The sequence below is a fragment of the Thunnus albacares genome, chromosome 1, assembly GCF_914725855.1.
Source record: "Thunnus albacares chromosome 1, fThuAlb1.1, whole genome shotgun sequence".
NCBI lineage: Eukaryota > Metazoa > Chordata > Actinopteri > Scombriformes > Scombridae > Thunnus > Thunnus albacares.
In genome coordinates, this window is record NC_058106.1 from 38,546,525 (window position 1) to 38,554,334 (window position 7,810).

Genomic DNA, 7,810 nt, shown 5'->3' on the forward strand with positions numbered 1-7,810 from the left:
TTCTACTATTATTATTACTATTACTTGCCTTAAAAGGTGGTTTTACTGTTAACACCATCCAGGTTTGAGTCTGGCTTCTGTCTCAGGGAGAGTTGTTCATAATCATCAATATTCAGCGCACTGACATTCAACACTGGAGCAACATTAATTTTTAATTTAAGTGATGTTCCCCTTTAAGAGTATCATCTCTGGAAGGCTGGGGTCTGGAATGATTTCTGAAGCCAACGCTGAAATCCAAACTGAGCGAGGCGTTCCTGGCAGAGGCTGGTCGCTCTGCAGCGATGAAAGCCCTCTGGCTGAAAGCTGAATCCCCTCCGGACAACATGCAGGATAAAGTACATCATCTTTTTTACAATGTTTGATGGATTCAGGAGTCACCGTAAGATGAAGGGCTGTGATTTACTGTTTTGGGTGGAAGAACTTTCTTTCAACCAGCCGTGTCTATTTTAAATTATTGATCCACTGCATTTCTTTGAATGCTACTCAACAGACTCTGAGTTGAAGAGGCCTGAACTTGTTGCTTTCTGCTGGCAGGTTTACTGCACCTACTGAGGGTTTAATATTGGTCTCACTGCTTGATGAATGTCAGTCAAAATAGTGGCTCTAGAGATTTTGATTCTAAGGACAAAGGAGTTAGAAATACACAACATGGTCAAAAATACTTTTGTGCACTTTTGGTCTGGAGCTGCGTCATGTTTGAGAAGTGTCTGGCAGGCACACATGATGACTGTTGTGACAATTATCTAATCTGATTTGCGCGTGATGACTGATGGGAGCGAGTTGGAGTGAACTGGTGTTGACATTTGTCAGATTAAATCATATAGTGTGCGATATGTAAAGACTCTAATCTGAAGTCTTCAGAACCAGTTGCAGCTAGTCGTTCTCATAAAGACTTTTAAAGGGAACATATTCTGCACATTTCCAGGTCTATATTTATATTCTGGGGCTCTACTGGAATATCTTTGCATGATTTACAGTTAAAAACTCCTTATTTATCTCATACTGGCCCTTTTTAGGGAAGTAGACATAACATCTCAACCCAAGCGTTCACAGCAGGTTAAAGCCTTGACTTTTGACTTGAAGGTGGCATTTTACCTACATTAAATTACATTAAATCACAAACAGCATGATATAATTCTTATTGCTTTTCCCTGTATTATATAGAATGGTTTCATATAAATACTTTTGGCCACTTTTGTCTTCATATAAGCTATGTGAGGTTTCCAAGAGAGTTTATGGTCTACAATCACACTCAAACATTTTATTTCAGATGCCATTTCAATATTAACTCAATCTAAAAGTATTGTAACTTCATCCCCCTTTTTCCTGATTCCCAAAATCCATAAACTTGGTTTTACTTACATTTAATAATAAGTCATGTAAATCCAACCACATCTTAAGTTTGATTGATGGTGAAACAAACCTCAGAAGAAACTGTCCTCCCAAAAAAAACTACAGAAACAGTCATTTCAACATTGACATATATTTAAGTTGTAATGACAGCGCTCTCTAATGGACGTAGTAATTATCACGGCAGCAGGTCAAGGTCGGAGTGGACGGACGGGTCAACAAAACATCAGACATGTTTGTTTCCCATTTCCAACGGCAAGGCAACTTTTGTTTTTTTACCATGACCACAATCACCAGCAAACCTTAACCACATGGTTGTTTCTGTAACCATGACAACAAAGGTTGTTTTAACCCAGGTTTTTGGGTTTGCGCTTGTGCCACCATCAGACTAAATTTTCAATTCGTACACAGGAAATGTCAGTAAAATCACTGAAGAACTACAAACTGAAAACCTCGTCTTGATCAGCCGAGATGTATCTATATATATGTATCTGTGCTGAGGATGATACTTCGGTAAACAACCTATATTTGCTCTTTTTAGAGAACAGATCCACAGCCTGCAGTTACCTTCTTGAGCTACATCAGAAGCAGAGAAAGAGAGAAAGTGTGTTGAGAGCTGCAGGGCTGCTGACACAGTGTGACACCACCAAATCTAAATACACCCGAAACAGGAATGAGTCAGGCTGTCCCGCAACGCACACTAACTTGGTTGGACTATAGCTGCAGCTGAACAGTGCAGATATAAAGGAAATAAAGGTTTTTGACAAGTTGGAGAGAGAGAGCGAAGAGCCTGATGAGACAAATGTGTGTTTATATGAGCCAGTGGAGGGAATCTTGGCTTCTCCTCCTCCAGCGCCTGTTTGCCAGTTTGAGCAGCCTGGGGCTTCAGGGTACTGTATCTACTGAACGCCAGGCAGGTTTTAGATGGATTTGTCACGTTTCGAGATGCATTTTTAATCATGGCTCTGTGCAGTGTATCGCCTACCCCCCCGCCTTCCCCCCCAGCACAGAAAAAACATAGGTCAGCTCAGAGCGCTGACTGCACGCTCTCCACAGAAATGAGTTTTGACAGTGTTTTCTGCTGATTATAATGAGAACAGATTGAGCTTTAAGTGTGTTGGCTGATGATGGAGCGTGGGGTCGTTAATGCTCAGCCCTGCGGGGTCAGTAAACAGCCTCACACGGATACAGCGGCGCAGGACAAACCTAATTAATGCAGCAACATAAACGGATGAATATGACATTTTAAACAAGCACCGACCACACATACGTACAGCTGACACACAGAGAGGATTAACTCCCATCCCTCGACATTATAAATTCATACGACAACATTCAAAATAAAGTTTTAATGACTTACACTGCGATTGAAGGAGGTAGAAGTAGAATGGATTTAACAGTGAGACCTTGTACGTTCAAAAAACTGCTCTGTTGACCGACATCATCTGATCAATATTTAATTTCTTACACATTTTCACCAGAAATTGCTCAGAAGATCCACTACTATAAGAACAATACTGTGCTCACCAGAAAAAATAACAGCGCCTGTTGTTTTTTTCCAGAATCCTAAAATTATTTATCATTTTCCTGAGAAGAACATCTTGTGTTCAGGGCAGATGAATCAGTCAGCAAAGACTGAGACGTGGACAGATGAACCTGCTGTTCATTTCTCCTTTACTTCCAGCTGTCAGCATTAGTTTAATTTGAACCATGTCCACAATGTTTCCTGGGCCTGGACTGGGTAATACTAAAAAAATAACTAGTTTGTTCATAAAGTGTTTATAGCTGTTCTGAAAGGCCACACTCAAAGGTTACGTTCACATTACAGGCCTTAATGCTCAAAGTCACATCCGATCTTTTTGTGTTGATGGTTCATGTTTGTAAGTGTCATGTATCCGGCTCTGGTGTGAACATCACTGAGGTCCTAAACTGAAATGTGAGCCGTAACTTAAGTTGTTTGTGCATCAAATCAATAAACATGGATGACATGGCTGTGCTAGCATTCGGTTACAATAAGTTCCTTCCAGTTTGGCTTGAATAGAAACACGTAGTCCTGACCAAGCAATCTGATTGGTCAACTAGACATTTATAACGTGCTCAAATCAGCATGACAGCACACCTCGCCGTGCTAGGTCGTTACAAAGGGTCGGTCTACTTGCTGGAGTAGTAAACTAGGTTTCATTACATAGGAATCTACTGACGTGAGTGATTGTTTTCCAGGTATTAGTCATACCCCATGTATTTCCATGGAAACGGAGATAACACAAGCAAAATTTTTTTTTATTTTTAGAGCGAACGGCCTCACAATATGAATAAATTCTGTTTATATCTTTTATTTTGTTGGTAAAGCACACCCTTGAGTGTGCTTTACATTGCATTGTTGGCACTTCAGTGATGCTTGCAGAACTCAGCGCAAGCGCCTCGTTCCTGACAGCAGTCACATCGCCAGAGATCGGATATGAATTAGATCTAGGGCCACACATGCAAGTGGCCCAGATATGATATGAAAAAATGGGGGGGGTGGGGTGAAAACAGGGATGGCAGCGCACATCAGTCAGTCTCTCTTGGAAGACACTCATGGTATTGCACTCTGCTGTTCACACCAAAAGTGAAACCCAGTTTAGTTCCTTTCTCACCTCCACATAACTGGCCAATCAAAATGAAAGAAAAAAAAAAATCAGAAATGTATTTATTTAGCAGAATTCACACAGTGGAAGTAATTCACAGTGCTTAACATGAAAACAGAGCAAAAAACAAAACAATAAAAAACAATACAGAATTCATGAATAATAATAAAAGCTAGCTAAATACTTGATTATTAAATTCTTAAATTAAAAACAAGTTAAAAGAATTTTAAAAGCAGAGCTGGGTATTTGTGGACCTGAAGGTGCGTAGGGAGAGCCTCAACCATTTACAGCTTTGTAAGCCCCCCGACTCTGATGTCAGAAGCATACTGGCGCCTTTCCCATTCTCAACCGTCAATTCAAGTGTATCTTGTATCTGGATAAAACTTAAATGCGATTTAACACACTTTTGTTTACAGTTAGCTACATACTGTTTATGCATCTCCCAGAGGAATAAAGAGGACTGGAGCACAATGATTAATTCACAGCCTTTAATTGTGCAAACAGACTAACGTTTCCACTCTACTGAGTCTTCATCAGACTCAGTGTGGACAAAGATGTGAGGCAAACAACATATATAGTCAACATAGACCATCATTGGATCATTTCAGATCTAATAGATAATGAATCAAAGAGTGGGAGTTTCCATAGTCAGTGTGCCGCACCCCCAACACCATGTCAGAGACAAAAGATCACATACTCTCTTAAAGTTATTAAGATAAAAGTGCAAACAGTACAGAGGACATATGACAGATTCACTTCTTCATTGATGCTAAAGGGCTCCGCTGTGTTCAGAGTGTGAATCCAATCCGCCTCTTTACAGAGCAGCGATTTGATGATGTCACTACCTCCAGGAGAAGGTGAAAGTTTTTTCTCTTCCCCAGAACTTTAATGATGCTGCAGAGCCGTTTTTAGCCTTTGCATAATGTCGAGCAGTAGCATAATCCATGTTTTATGTACATATTGCAGTCTTTTTGTTTGTCTGACATGACGCACATCACAGTTAATGCTGCAGTTAATGAATGATTTAATGGAGTATTTTTTGCCAGTATGTGAATGTGTTCTGTACTTGGTGTCTTGATGAGTTAGAACATTGAGTCAGAACATTGTGCACAGTGGCTACAGCAGAAAACACCTGAGAGCTGATGAGGCAGCCAGGAGACAGTGTTTGATGGTTTTCTAGAGTCAGAATGAACCAGTCTGTCTCTCAGATTGCAGCGACATTTAAACGTGATCAGTGGAGGAACAGAGCTGATATTATTTAGATACGGGTCACTTTTAAGGACATTCCAATGTTCAAGGATGATAATTTTGATGATCTGCACATCAAAAGTTACCAGGGTATCAGCTTTTTCATATTTGAACTATTTAATAGTATTTAGTATATCAACAGTGTCCGCAGGGAAGGAAGGGAGGCTTCAAACAAAATTTCTTCGCAAAGAAGTCCACAAGTTGTGACGGAGGCTCAGTAAGACCAATACTTGCCACAATTGGGCGGAGGGGGGACTGATAGTGGATTTATTTACTTTGGGAAGACTTAAAACCCATAACCACAACTGACCCGCCTTCATCAGCTGCTTGAATGCTGGTCACATTAATTTAGATTCCTTTTAACAGCATGTGAAATCTGGTATATTTCAGCTAAATCTTTTTCCACTAAGTGTAAATGAGTGTAAAGAGACGGTGACATCAGCAACTCGGCGGATTGGATTCACGTTCTGAACACAGCGAAGCCCTTCGGCATAAACGAAGAACTGAATTTGTCATGTTTCCTCTAATGAGTCACATTTGACGGATGTTAGCACCTGTACTTTTTGACTTTTGGATGTTTTTGACCCCTGCAGCTTAAAAAGCATTTTCCCCCGTAGACCACCATTATAAAGATGACAGGACGCCTCCAACTGCAAACAAAAGTTTCTGTGTGCAGTTAACCACAAAGAGCGCTACTCTGCAAGACGTGCACTGATGGATATCTGTGGCTGTTTTTAGGTACGCATACGGTAAATCGTCCTGTCCAGAGGTGGGTACATGTCATACACACCTCTGATTTACACCTTTTCAACATCTGGCTGGAATGTGTCTCAACATTTTGGTGATAATTTTACCGTTACACTTCGTTTTCTCTTTCAAATAAGTTTGTCTATACTTATTTTTAACTTGTGTTTCAGAGTCATCAAACTTGTTTTCAGAGATGTCATCGTGTTCCCTGATCTGATACGGACTTGCTGAGTTAATTAAATAAAGAAATTCAAATGAACGTTGTAAAAATATTCCATGTTTTTAACCTTTAGCTTGAGTATAAGTGCGCAGTAGGAAAGCGTTTTGACTACTTAACTGCTGAGTGATTTATTTAGAAACAGCAGTGTATGTGTGTTGTGCAAGTTTTCATCAAGTTAATGTAATAAATAATGATATGATGATATGATGAGAAACCCTGTGACCTGAGCTCTGTGCAGCAGGTTCATGATAAATTAGTCTCCGGTTCTGCTGACAGCGAACACAAAGATCTGTCAGAGAGTCAGACGCTACTAACAAGCAACCAGAGAAAATGGCCAATTACACACCGCAAATACAATCTTTAAGCAGCTGAAAAAGCCTGAAATAAACAGCGTACAGTGATAACAGGTGTTAATATGTCTGACACAGAATAATATGACTCAGAGCAGCAGCTGTTGTTTATCTGTGCTTCTGAGGACATTCCCACACAGAGACTCCCAAGATGGATCAGGAACAGTGGACACATTCAGAGATGTGGGCTGGAAACCATGGCAACGACTGATCGACAACCACCTTTGACCTGTTCCATCAGGACGACCGTCAACCCCCATACGAGGAGATTCATCCAAACAGGACAAGAACAGAGATTTAAAACCTAAGAAAACGAACGTTCTCTTTAGAAATTAATTATGTATTTATGTATTTGTGTTTTCAAAATGTTCACTGTTTGGGAATCTAAGAAGACAGCCTTGAAATGATTATCCAAAGTGTTTTATAAGCAACAGGAAACATTTTCTCAACCCGCAGAGGAGAGAATTTATTGTAAAACATGTAAATGTTTCAGACTAACATGAAAATATATTTATTTATGTGGTTTTTTGTGTATTGTTTTCTTGCAGATAATAAAATGTGTAGGAGGGCCAACAGAGTGTGCAGCTCTGTGACTCACATTTACCATTACCATTATTTTTTAAATTTTCTATGTTTTGTTTTGTTTATTACTTAAAAAAAAACCCAAAAAAACAAACTTCAAATCTATCAGTGTTTATGCTGATTACTAACAATGGTTCCAACACAATTTAAATACAAATCTTAGATGTATTAAGCTGTATAATCAGCAGCTCTCTTGTGTTTTGTTCTCATTTTCTCTTCCCTTTATATGACAGGAAGTATACTGAGCCATATCTCAAGAGAGCCTTGTTTACTGTAACTAGTGATGAAAACTGATTTGCTTGTTAAAGGACAAATGATCTGCACATTTCCAGCTCTATATTTATATTCTGGGGCTCTACTGGAATATCTTTGCATGATTTCCAGTTAAAAACTCCTTATTTATCTTCTGCTGGTCCTTTATGCAGCCCCTCAGTTCAGCCTCTGTCTGAAACAGGACGTTTTAGCTCCTGTCTCTTTAAGGCCCCGCCTCCTGATGAGCCCACTCTGCTCTGATTGGTCAGCTTCAGGAAGCTTCCTCCGGCTCCGGAGGCTACGTAAACAAACTATAGTAGCAGGATTTTACTTCTTTTTCTCCTTCTTTACTCTAAATGTCAACTTCTCAAATCCATCCGTACATGTTGGAGCTGAATAACATCTGAAATATGAGAGTGAACAACACATGGAAA

The 7,810-nt window shown here is 39.8% G+C and overlaps 1 long non-coding RNA gene across 1 annotated transcript; it reads left to right on the forward strand.

Moving 5' to 3' along the window:
- The first annotated feature begins 249 nt into the window (after positions 1-249).
- LOC122987823 lies at positions 250-7,097 on the forward strand. The gene is made up of 3 exons (XR_006404614.1): positions 250-335; positions 5,843-5,994; positions 6,143-7,097. It is a non-coding gene; the product is annotated as an uncharacterized LOC122987823 (long non-coding RNA).
- Positions 7,098-7,810: the final 713 nt, after the last annotated feature.